This window comes from Mesocricetus auratus, unplaced genomic scaffold (assembly GCF_017639785.1).
Source record: "Mesocricetus auratus isolate SY011 unplaced genomic scaffold, BCM_Maur_2.0 Super-Scaffold_4256, whole genome shotgun sequence".
NCBI lineage: Eukaryota > Metazoa > Chordata > Mammalia > Rodentia > Cricetidae > Mesocricetus > Mesocricetus auratus.
Window position 1 is genome coordinate 112,300,287 of NW_024429182.1, and position 12,599 is coordinate 112,312,885.

The 12,599-nt window shown below is 36.5% G+C and overlaps 1 pseudogene; it reads right to left on the bottom strand.

Moving 5' to 3' along the window:
• Nucleotides 1–3,351: 3,351 nt before the first annotated feature.
• Nucleotides 3,352–4,891, bottom strand: LOC101829447 (annotated as a pseudogene).
• Nucleotides 4,892–12,599: the final 7,708 nt, after the last annotated feature.

Consider the following 12,599-nt stretch of genomic DNA (forward strand, 5'->3'; position numbering starts at 1 on the left):
TCAGGAGGCATCACCATACCTGACTTTAAGCTCTATTATAGAGCTATAGTCCTGAAAACAGCTTGATATTGGCACAAAAATAGACAGGTACACCAATGGAACCAAATTGAAAACTCTGATTTTAACCCACACACCTATGAACACTTGATTTTTGACAAAGAAGCTAAAATTATACAATGGAAAAAAGAAAGCATCTTCAACAAATGGTGCTGGCATAACTGGATGCTGGCATGTAGAAAAATGTGCATAAATCCATGTCTATTGCCTTGCACAAAACTTAAGTCCAAATGGATTAAAAGACCTCAACATAAATCCAGCCACACTGAACTCTTAGAGGAGAAAGTGGGAGATACTCTTCAACGAGTTAGTACAGGAGACCACTTCCTGAACATAACACCAGTAGCACAGACACTGAAATCAACAATTAACAAATGGGACCTCCTGAAACTGAGAAGCTTCTGTAAGGCAAAGGACACAGTCAACAAGACAAAAAGGCAGTCCACAGAATGGGAAAAGATATTCACGAACCCCACATCTGACAGAGGGCTGATCTCCAAAATTTACAAAGAACTCAAGAAGCAAGTCTCCAAAACACCAAAGGATCCAATTAAAAAGTGAGCTACTTCTGACACCAGGTATAAGCGATAATCGAGGCTATATAGGGAAAAACAATATATTTATTTATCAGGGAGAGAGAGAGTCGCACATACCAGGAGTTAGAAGCGTGGCTGGCTTCCAGGAGAAAAAGAGGGGAGGCCCCTTTTCCTTTCACTACCTTTTATCTCTACCTTGACCCCGCCCTGTTGGGCGGGTAGCTTTGTGGGGTTCACTCCTACAAGCTACAGAACTAAATAGAGAATTCTCAATAGGGGAGTCTAAATGGCTGAGAGGCACTTGAGAAAGTGCTCAACATCCTTAGCCATCAGGGAAATGCAAATCAAAACAACTCTGAGATACCATCTTACTCCTGTCAGAAGGGCTAAAATCAAAAACACCGAAGACAATTTATGCTGGAGAGGATGAGGAGCGAGGGGAACACTCCTACACTGCTGGTGGGAGTGCCAACTCATATACCTACTTTGGAAATCAGTATGGAGATTCTTCAGGAAAATGGGAATCAATCTATCATAAAACCCAGCAATTGCACTCTTAGGTATATATCCAAAAGATGCAAATTCATACAACAAGGACATCTGCTCCACTATGTTCATAACAGCATTATTTTTAATAGCCAGAACCTGGAAGCAACCTAGATTCCCCTCAACAGAAGAGTGGATAGAGAAAATGTGGTACATTTACACAATGGAGTACTACTCAGCAGAAATCTTCTCAATCTTTATGATGTTAATCTTAAATAGCATACTTTTTTAATCACAAAGTTTTATAGAGGAAGACAATGAACAATGAAACATATTACAGTATCCAGTTAAAGAATATATACTATATAATTGATATTAAAAATAACTTCACAATGTTATGAATATCAAGTTTGTCAAATATTTTATGTACCTTAAACAATAAAGTGGGAAATAATATCTTATACATATATTTAATGTGAAGTTAAAGTTTATTGTCTATGTAAAATATATATATAAGGTATACATTTTATGTTACATTCATATGTTATTTACAATATGTGGGGAAATTTGTAAATTTTCTTGGATTTTTAGATCAGCATAAAGGAAAGAAGCTTTTAAGGTACCTACCAGATGAGAAAAATAAGTGAAAAAAAAGACCATTGAAAGACAGCAAAACTATGGATGAGAAAGGCACAATTATGCCATCACAGAATTAACAGTAGGTTCAACATGAGACATGAAGAAAGAGAATCAAGTTTGAAATATTGATGGATACTGGTTATATTGTCTTAGGTACTACTACAAAAAGAAGTGAGAGACAGTTGGCAATTGAAATATCATTTAGCAATGGAATATTGACTACTAGAATATTTTAGCTTGATTTTCAGACATTTATATTAGTAAATGAAATTTCAAAATGATTCCATTACATCAGATAGTGCACTTAACACAAGTTAAAGTACTTCTGATAGCAAAAAGATTCCTCATCCTTCCCCCTGGAGCAACAATCCTGGATGCAAAAACCACAGCGATAGACTTCACCAAGGAAATGGAAAAATGCCACAGTAAACACAATTCTAATTCAGTCTGAGAAAAATGGGGAAGGAAAGTTAAGATGGCTACTTTCTGACTCAGGCAGAAAATAGCAGCAGATGACCTCGTAGGTGTAAGTTTTAAGAAAAGGAAAAGGACAGGTCTGTATTATAATGGTCTAGGAGATAGGGAACTAGGGAGAAGGGGAAGAGGACAAGAGAAAGGGGGCAGGTGTATTTGTCCTGGGAGGACAAAGGACTGCCTCTGGATAGAGAGGAGACAGATGTGGCACATAAGCTAATGGTGGTTTATAAAGGGAAAGGGAAACCTTGTGTTAGGATGAGGTGTTTGATTCTAGCTGGGCATGCTAATTAGGTAAACTAAAGGGAGCTTTTGATTGCTGAATGTTGGTGGTCAGCCTCAGGAGGAGGAAGTGGCCAACTAAGGGAATAGACCTTGGTGGCTACTTTAGGAGTGGAATCTGGTTTTTTTCGCAAGGCAGAAGGAATGGGGAGAGAAGGGTAAGGCCTGTCAGAGTCACATGCCACATGCTTGGGTGGGCTGGTGTCCTTTCAAGTTAGCCACCCCCACAATTTTTGTGCTACTTTACCCCAGCACATTTTGGAGGCACGACCAATCAGATGATGAGGGTTATGTGTTTTTGTTTTCACTTATTTTACTTTATCATGCCTTAGATGTCTGTTGGTTGATTGGTTGTTGGTGTTTTTTTTTTCTTTTTTGTTTGGCTTTTTGTTTTGGTTTTTGTTTGTTTTGTTGTTGTTGTTTTGGTTTGGTTTGGTTTGTTTGTTTGTTTGTTTTTGAGATAGGGATTTTCTGTGTAGCCCTGGCCATCCTGGAATTCTCTGTGTAGACATGGCTGGCCTTGAACTCAGAGATCCACCTGCCTCTGCCTCTAGAGTGCTGGGATAGAAGGCATGCTCTATCACTGCCCTTTGGTGCCTATTTGTTTTTGTTTTTGTTTTTTTTAACATTCCATCAGTAGACTTTATGCAGTGTGATTTAATATATTTTAAGTTATTTACATCATAGAGCTAAAGAATGGTTCCATTAAGCATCCTCAGTCTGTACAAAGTAGAAATCAGACGTGTATCTCCTTTATACCATAAATCTGAGACTGATTTATCCTTGAAAGCATCTTTAAATGTTTATATCTTGTATAATTTTCAAATCCTGGAGCTGATTTTTATTTATTTTTAAATTTTTACTAATTTCCCTTTTTTTACTTAAAGTTCTGGCTGTAGGCTTTGTATTGAACACACAAGACCATTTGGCATGCATGGAAGTCCCTGTATTCCTCTAGTAGTTCACAGTGTTTTCAATGCTCTGTCCAAGGTTTGCACAGCTCTGGATGCTGCTACAGGATCTTTGTTGCTATAGGTATCTGTTTTGTCATGGCATGCCGATGAAAGGTGCTTCCAAAGCACATTCATTCCCACTCCAAACTCTTCAGAAATTCCGTTATGGAACCATAAAGCAGGAATGAACAGAACATCACCAGTTTCAAGGGAACACTCATACCTCCTCGAGGGCGTTATGGAAGAGAGGGTATTTATCCAGGTCAGGGCTGTCAATACCCAGCACTTCTGATTTAGAACCTGATAAATATAAATAGTGTGCATCTCATTGAACAATGTAACTCACTTCTTTCCTGTCCCTTGTATTAGAAAGTTATCCATTACATCATAGTGAGTCCAGAGTTGCAATTCAGGTGAACTAATTTGAAAAACACTGGAAAAGAACTGTTCCTCTTCAAAGAATATTGGAAACTTAATATCTCCTCCTAACCATAGAAACTCCTGTCTGCTATCTGCAACATCTTTAAGTCGTCTCCAAAAGACAGTATTTCTCAGCCCTTTCTACTGATGCCCCCTGGTGGCCATAGACAGAAACGTCTTTATATAGTGCACATGACAGAATCCAGTAAATAAAGGAAATTCTAAAGGCAACATAAGCACGTGTGAAGCCACCCGTTCAATGTACACTGTTGTTGTTGTTGTTTTTGTTGTTGTTGTTGTTGTTGTTGTTGTTGTTTGGTTTTTCGAGACGGTCTCCCTGTATTGCTTTGAAGCCTGTCCTGGAATCTGCTCTGTAGACCAGGCTGGCCTCAAACCACCTACTTGTTTTTCAATGAGAGATAGAAAGGAGGGTGTGAAGAAACTTGGAGGAACCGGGGGGGGGGGACATATTCAGATTATATTGTATGAAAAAACTCTATTTTCAATACAAGAAAACCTTACAATTGATAATTTGTCCTCTAATTTAAAACTTTATTGGTATGCTTTGATTAATGGCAAAGGAACAAATTTATTCATTTTTAAATAAATACTAATATTTCATATAACCTAAAAAGCATAGCATCCACTTTAATTGGCATCAAATACATATATAAGTCATGTTTTTCACCTGAGCTACTGTGTGTAACAGATTCCTCTGAGATTGATCCATTCTATCCTACATGGAATCTTATAGGAAAGGAACGTAAACAAATAGATTTAGGAAATCTCTGAAACTGACCAGATTCACTAGGCCCCCTCCCTGCCAGAGTCAACAAGCCAAGACACTGATAGTCACTCTTAGACAAGTCAAGCTGCAACAAAGATAGCGAACAGACCAGCTGCTCGAAAGGAGCAGACACTAGCCAGGCTTCCTGAAAGAGGCTTTGACTGATCACTTGAAAAGGACACTCTCCAACCTGTTGAGCTGTCTGCAGGCTGCTCAGTGTACCCCAGCATCCCAGCATTTATAATCTTGCCACGCATGCTTGGATAGGCTTTGGTGATGCAGCTGTCTTTGAGTTATTTCTGCTCCTGTAAGTAATCCCTCACCCATATGCCTGTAGGAAACACCAATAAAACTTATCCATTTACCAAGTTGCACTTTAGTAGTGTCTATACTTTGGAATGTCCTGGGCTTTCTATCTGGGGTACGTAGACATGTGTTTCATCTCGCCAGGAAAAGTTTTGGCAAACCACAGTTATAAAGAATAAATTAAAATGAAAGAAGCTACCAATAGTAAATAGTATGATTTTTTCCCAGACTTTCCACTCTGTATGTAGTAATAGTTGTGACTCTAGGTTTGAAAAACACCTCAGGAAGGAAAGGCTGACTGCTGTTTTGATTGCACTCCATGTCTAGTGAATGAGATTGCCAATCAGACAGGTAAGTACATACCTTGTGCATAAAATTCTCCACTTTTGTCCCATGTTCCTCAATCTATCCAGAAAGCATAAAAGGCTCTAAGAAAGAGCAGAAGTAGAATAGATTCTTACTTTAGTTACACAGTGTTTTTTACCCTTGAAAAAGCATATGCTCTGTCTCTTCAATTGTTCTTTTACTTTTCTATAGTTAATTAAAATGTGGTTTCATCAAAAAAATATCTTACATCCAGTTTTCAGCACAGCCTTAATTAGTAGCTTTCACTCCATGCTCTTCATCTTAGAGTTGATGGTATTGCAGGGGAGACAATAACAACATGAACTAAAGTTAATGCTACAGATTTTCTAGGTTCAGTGATGTACCTTTGGTCTTGAAATTCCATATGAGACAATATTTACAGTTCCTGAAAGTATTTCCTACAATTCTTCACAAAGGAAAGAATGTTGGAATTTGATCAGATGAGTGATGGATGGTATAAATTCAGCTAGCAGAAGTATAAAAATAGCACATTTTCACGTTGTATAATACTCAACTAAAAATGAGAACAAATATTATAAAAACAGATAACATGGAGATAAAGTTTCAATCATGGTACAGAAAACCTGTATTGATATATTCTGTATACCAACGCTACCAGCTTGGAAATACTTTATAATATAAAATTTTAATATTTTATTCACATCTTTACTGCGGATTTTCTAACATGTTTCTTATGGCTGGTATATAGCTTAACTTTACAGAATACTCAGTCGTATTTAGATTTTGTTTTGAAATTCACTAACACTGACAATATAACTTTCCATGTATTTACTATAGCTACTTTATATAGATTGCATATACTGCCATGTATGTAACCCATATGACTCATATACAGAGAACAGTTTGCTTGACCAGCAACATCTATTCTACACTACATGCTTATGGTTATAGAAATACATTCTCAACAACTGTAAGGTTAGTGCAGATATGGAGGGGGAAAGTTACAATCTACAACTGAAATGTTGTGGATTTAACTAAAATTACTTTATATTCAAATGTATATCAAATTTAAAAGACTGGATTTTCATATTAGAGGGATTAATCACAAACTAAAAAAGAAAAAATAATTGATCCACAATGAATCAAGAAAATGAAAGACAAAAGGATATGAGATAAATGAGATTAAGTCAATTCTTTTTAAAATAATAGTTATTAATATTCAGTAAGCTATGCCAAGAATAGAACTATTGGAAAACCAATGAATACCAGTACTTAAACAGGGTTATTTTTTAAGATTTATTTATTAATTATATATACAGCATTTGCCTGCATGTATTACTGCACACAAGAAGAGGGCACCAGATCTCATTATAGATGGTTGTAAACCACCATGTGGTTGCTGGGAATTGAACTCATTTATATAGAGACACAGAAACCCTATGAGAAAATATAGGACATTTGAAAATGTTGATAAAATACACAAATTGACAAGAAAATACGTTTTTTAATTTCCTAACAAATATGAAAAATATTTAATGTCTACTAAATAATTTGAATCCATAGCTTAAACTTCCTAAAATTTTTATTGATTAAGAGTTACATCGATGAATTTTGTAAGCATTAGAGTAAGTCATTTAACTCCCTCAGAAAGATTGGAGAACACAAGACATTGTTATTAGAAGAGCAAAATTTTATTCTTATGAAGAAAAACAATCACTGAAAATGAACTTCACATGACACTGCCCTTCTTTGACCAAGATCACACATCCAATTCAGACCTGAGACACACTTTAAGAAGTCTATAACATGACCAAACGCATTTTACTCAACATACTGCTGTGTAAAAGTCTAACTTTCTGATAAAGAAGAAAATCAGAGTAACTATATAGTTATTGTGGTACAACTGAACTTTCCATTAAAAAATAGTATTATTCTTAGTCTCAAAAATGCTGTTTACAATTTCTCAAATGAAATGTCACAGTTTGGCATTTATTGTTGAAAGAAAGAGTAAGACTCTAAATAACCACTTCTACCAGAAATAATCATGAAGCCAGTTTGCTTTAACCATATGGCATCTGGAAGGTCAACCATGATCCAGTGGAGGGCTCCACATCCAGATGTATGTGAATAGCATGCTTAGTAATTTTTAACTAAATCAATTTGTTTTTAAAAAGAAGACACAAATTAAGAGGAGGAAAAAGAGGTGGAGTGGATCTGGGACAAGCTAATGAGAGAAGTTGAAGGGGGCATATGGTTAAACTATACTATACTATATGAAATTCCAGAAAGATTGATAAACATGCTTAAAGATGGTTTTCTAAATAACATCATTTCATTGATGGTGTCTAGAGTTTTAAAAAAGGAAGGAGAATACATTTCCTCAACTACCTCAATGGGCTTCTCTATCCATGAAGGTCTGAATAAAACTAAAATATTCAATATGTCTGATAACTATGTGCATTTCTAACTAGATATGGACCAGTGTAAAAAGTGCCCTGATCATCAGTGTGACGATAAACAGAAGACCTCTGCCTAAAATAGTCTGTGACTTTCATGGTTTATGAAGGCTCCTTGGCAAAGGCTTTGGCTAACCCAAACCTGAGATTCATGGTCCTTGAAGCTGCTGTTCTTAGTACTTCATAAAGCACCAAGACACTCCAATAGTCAAGGCCAATAAGTGGAATCTCAGGTACACCCTGCCCATTTCCCTCATCTTGTTTCATCTGCTCCTTTTCCTTTCATTTGGCTATCCCATCATGCACCCTGCATCCTGCAGAAGACCACATCTGCAGTTGTGTTCACTGTGTTAGTCAAAACTATTACTGTGGCTCTTGCCTTTAAGGTGATCGTCCCAGGAAGAATGAAGCCGTTGGTGATCTCGGGAGCACCTAAGTGCACAGTCCCTATCTGCTCCCTCATCCAGTTCACCTTCTGTGCATTCTGGATGGTAACCTCTTCTCCCTCAATTGACACAGATGCATTCTCAGCATGACCACATCATTGTATTGTGTGACAAAGTTCCATCACAGCTTTCTACTGTATCATGGAACACCTAGGCTCCCTTGCCCTAGAGAGCTTCTATGTAGCTTTCCTGGTCAGAACCCTGCCTGACAATTTCAATGAAGTCAAGTTCCCTAGTGTTCTGAAGTGTCTAGATCATTTTCCTCCATATCTATCACAGAACTAAAGAAAAGTTCATGGTGGTCTTGGTCTCCAGTGCACGGCATTAGACTGCATCTTTTTTCCTAACTGCTACATCACTTTAAGTCAAGACAGGAATTATTTGCCTGAATTCAGAGATAAAACTTAACACTAGAAGAAATACAGCATATTCATATTAAACCTTTGTGTTTCTTAAGTTACATGGAGTATCTAAAGCAAATATATACCACTTTTCTATTTAGATACTCCATCTTGATAATGGGATTTACTCCAATAATCTCAACTCTAACCTCTTTCTTTAATGGTAATTTAAACACTACCACCTGTATCTGTCAATTTTACAAATAATTTCATTCAGACCAGTTTTTGTTCTTCTCATGTTAATCTTCAGTCAACCATACCCTTTCTGCTCAAGTGTGAATACACTATACAATTTTATCTTGACTTTTCACCATTCAAATCATTTTTACATTTTTGTTACAAATTACTTCCTATATCTCACTGGTTGTGAATATTTAATATTTTATCCTTTAAAAGTAAATATATGTGTATCTCATAAGTGTATTGCCATATGGTATGGGTGCCCATGGAACCTGGAAGAGGGTGTCAAATCCCCTGGAACTGGAGGTACAAGCTATTGTGAGCTGTCCAACATAGGTGCTGAGAACCAACTCAGGTCCTCTGGGAGAGCAGCAAGTGTTCTTAACCACTAGGCAACTCCTCACCACCACTACCAGTCCTCACTGTTTGCATTTTGATAGCTGGTTGAGCTCTTACCTTTGCCTTTAAAAATATTCTTGGGGAGAGGTTGGGTTTTTTGTAGAATTTATATCTCATATGACCCAAAATTCTAAAATCATCTGTTCATGTGCCATAATAAATACTCTTGAATTTAGGAGAGCAATGTGTGGGAGTGACTTTTTCACTTAAAGAACTTGTAAATGCACAGTAGGGAGGTTTCCTACTCATGGCCAGTAGGTCACAACAACAGCTAGCTCTCATGATTCTTAGTATCATGTGTAGTCTTTATAGGTTCCTAAAGAAAAGCTTACAATTGAGCATTTACTACTGAATGCAATAATAAGATAGAATATGTGCCAAATAACTGCTTCTACTAGAAATTACAATGGAAGTCCTTGTTAAGGCAGCACTGTCTAGGAAAACAATTGTCCAAAATACAACAGACTAAGAGAATTTATGACCACTAAACCAGCTCTACAAAAGGTACTGGAAGGCATACTACAATTTGAAAACAGAGATAAATTCATCCAAGAAGTCACAAGGAATAAATAATTATAGAACATGTAATCAAAAGAAAACATGAAAAAAACAACAAAATGACAGGAACTAATATTTATCATTCAATAATAATTTGGCATTGAGCCAGGTGATTGTGGCACACACCTTTTAACCCCAGCACTCAGGAAGCAGAGGTAGATAGATATATGTGAGTTTGAAGCCAGCCTGGTTTACACAGTAAGGTCCAGGACAGCCACAGCTACACACAGAGAAAGTGTGTGTCAAAAAACAAACATTAATAATAATAATAATGATATTTTGAGATCGACTTTTAGATATCCTGCAACAAAAGTTGATGGTATCTTCAGCAATACAGTCTCACCATTTAGCCATGGAGGAGTAACCAAGAGCAACACCAATAGCATGTATTATTTTGTGTGCTTTTTTTGGGGGGAGGGGGAGACTCCCCATGCCTGGCACTTAAACTTTTATTAACATCTTCTGAAAGCAGTATTATATACCCATCCAAGACATGTCTTATCAAACTCCCTTTTAAAACTTAATTTTACAAATTTTATTTTAAAATGTAGCTAATAGGGGCTAGAGAGAGGGCTCAGTTGTTAAGAGCACAGATTGCTTTTCCAGAGGACCCAGGTTCAATTCTCAGCATCCATGTGGCAGCTCACCACTGTCTGTAACTCCAGTTCCAGGGGACACAACACCCATGCACATCAGCAATGCACATAAAATAAACATAAATAAAACTTTGAAGATCAGCAAATAAATAAAAATATCACACACTGAAATTAATCAGACCTAAAGTATACAATTTGCTGAACTTGCATACAACTAGAATTGGCATTTGAAATGGAAGCTGTGAAGATTCATATTAAACTTTATACTTTCAATATATAGAATATATATTATGAACTTATCCAACACCAAAATAAAAAAATCTCTGACAGAATTAGAACTAGAAAGCAATTAGTTTTATATATTTTATATTCTATATTTTAATTAGCTTACAGACTAACTTTAGTATGTAAATTAAATGTGTAATATGTATAATATAATATACTAATGATTTCTGTGAGGTTTCTTGTGCGTCCTTTAGTTGATTAGTTGACCCATCATCTACCTCCAGCTCTCTTTTCTTCCTCTTCCCCATTCCCATTTATACCTCCAGCTCTCTTTTCTTCCCCATTCCCATTTATACCTCGAACCGAAAGCACCCACTCCAGGTTCTTTCATGCCGCCTGTGTTCTATTGTCCCTTCTAGTTATTTTTACTTGTGTTTCAAGATTTTAGGTTTCCATATTTCCTTTCCATAACTCTTCATTTTGGCTTAGCTTTCTCCCTCCCTCATTTCCCCGCATCTCAATCCCCATGTCTGAACATTGCTATCGCTAGTCATCCCCCTCCCTTCTTTCATTCCCATGTTTTACTATATCCCCTCTTAGAATAGGTCTATGCTCAATGCCTTTTTCTAATTACTTGGCTTCCTCATCTACTCCAAGTTATCATTCAAAATAGTCAAATCTGGCAATCACTTATGAGAGACAACATGCAGCATTTGTCTTTCTGTGTCTGAATGCTTCACTCAGTGTAATTTTTGCAATTCTCTCCATTTACCTGCAAATTTCATGGTCACATTTTCTTTTCAACTGAGTAATAGTCGTTAGTGTGTACACATCCCCATTTATCAGCTTCTCAGTTGATGGGCATCCAAGTTGATTTCATTTCCTGACTATTATGAATAAAGCAGCAGTGAACACAGATATGCAAATATCTCTGTGTAGTTGGAAGTTTCTGTCTGTCTCTCCTGGCCCCACTAGATGGGTATTTTTCTGTCCCACCCATCAGTCCCTGGAGCCACTTATGAAATAATCACTCGGAGGCTAATATTAAATATAATTGCTTGGCAGATGGCTCAGGCTTGTTATTGGCTAGCTCTTAGTTCTCAAATTAACCCATTTCCAACAATCTGTGTATCACCACATGGCTATGGCTTGCCGGTAATGTTCTGGCATCTTACTTCTATAGCAGCTACATGGAGTCTTCTTGACTCTGCTTTCTTTCTTTATCTCTGTTTGAACTTCTGGCATAGCTATATTCTGCCCTGTCATAGGCCAAAACAGCTTTACTTATCAACCAATAAAAGCAGCACATATTCTCAGAATACAAAAGGACATCTCACATCATCTCCCCTTTTGTCTAATTAAAAAGGAAGGTTTTAAAACTTTAACATAGTAAAATTATATATAGCAAAACAGTTATCAAGCAAGAATTATAGTTGCAATATTTAGTTCATTTGCATTTGGCAAAACTAAAGAAAATACTCTATCATCTATCCTATCTTTGTGAGTCTAAAGCTTCATATCTAATTAATATTTCATCATAACTAAGGAAAACTCTATACAACTATCACTAATATATAACTATGCTAATTTTCATAACTAAGTGTCTTCAACTCAATCAATGACCCCAGAAGGATATAATATCACCTAAGTAAACTAGAAGTGCATTGTAAGATACTTCCAAAACTCTAGAAAGAAACAGAGATATCTGGCTGCCTGGATTACATTTTTAAATGAGATGCATGAACATACCTTAAACAAGAGTATAAATATAGGGCTGGAGAGATGGCTCAGTGGTTAAGAGCACTGGTTGCTCTTCCAGAGGCCTGAGTTCAATTCCCAGCAACCACATGGTAGCTCATAACCATCTGTAATGATATCTGGTGCCCTCTTCTGGCCCGCAGGCATATATGCAGACAGAGTGCTGTATATATAATAAATAAATCTTTTTTTAAAAAGGAGTAGAAATATGTATATATATAAAGAAAATTGACTTTAAACTTGTATCAGTAAACCAAAGTCCATGCCAGTGTAAAGTGTTGATTTCTATTAACATCTCTGTGATTTAAAAAAA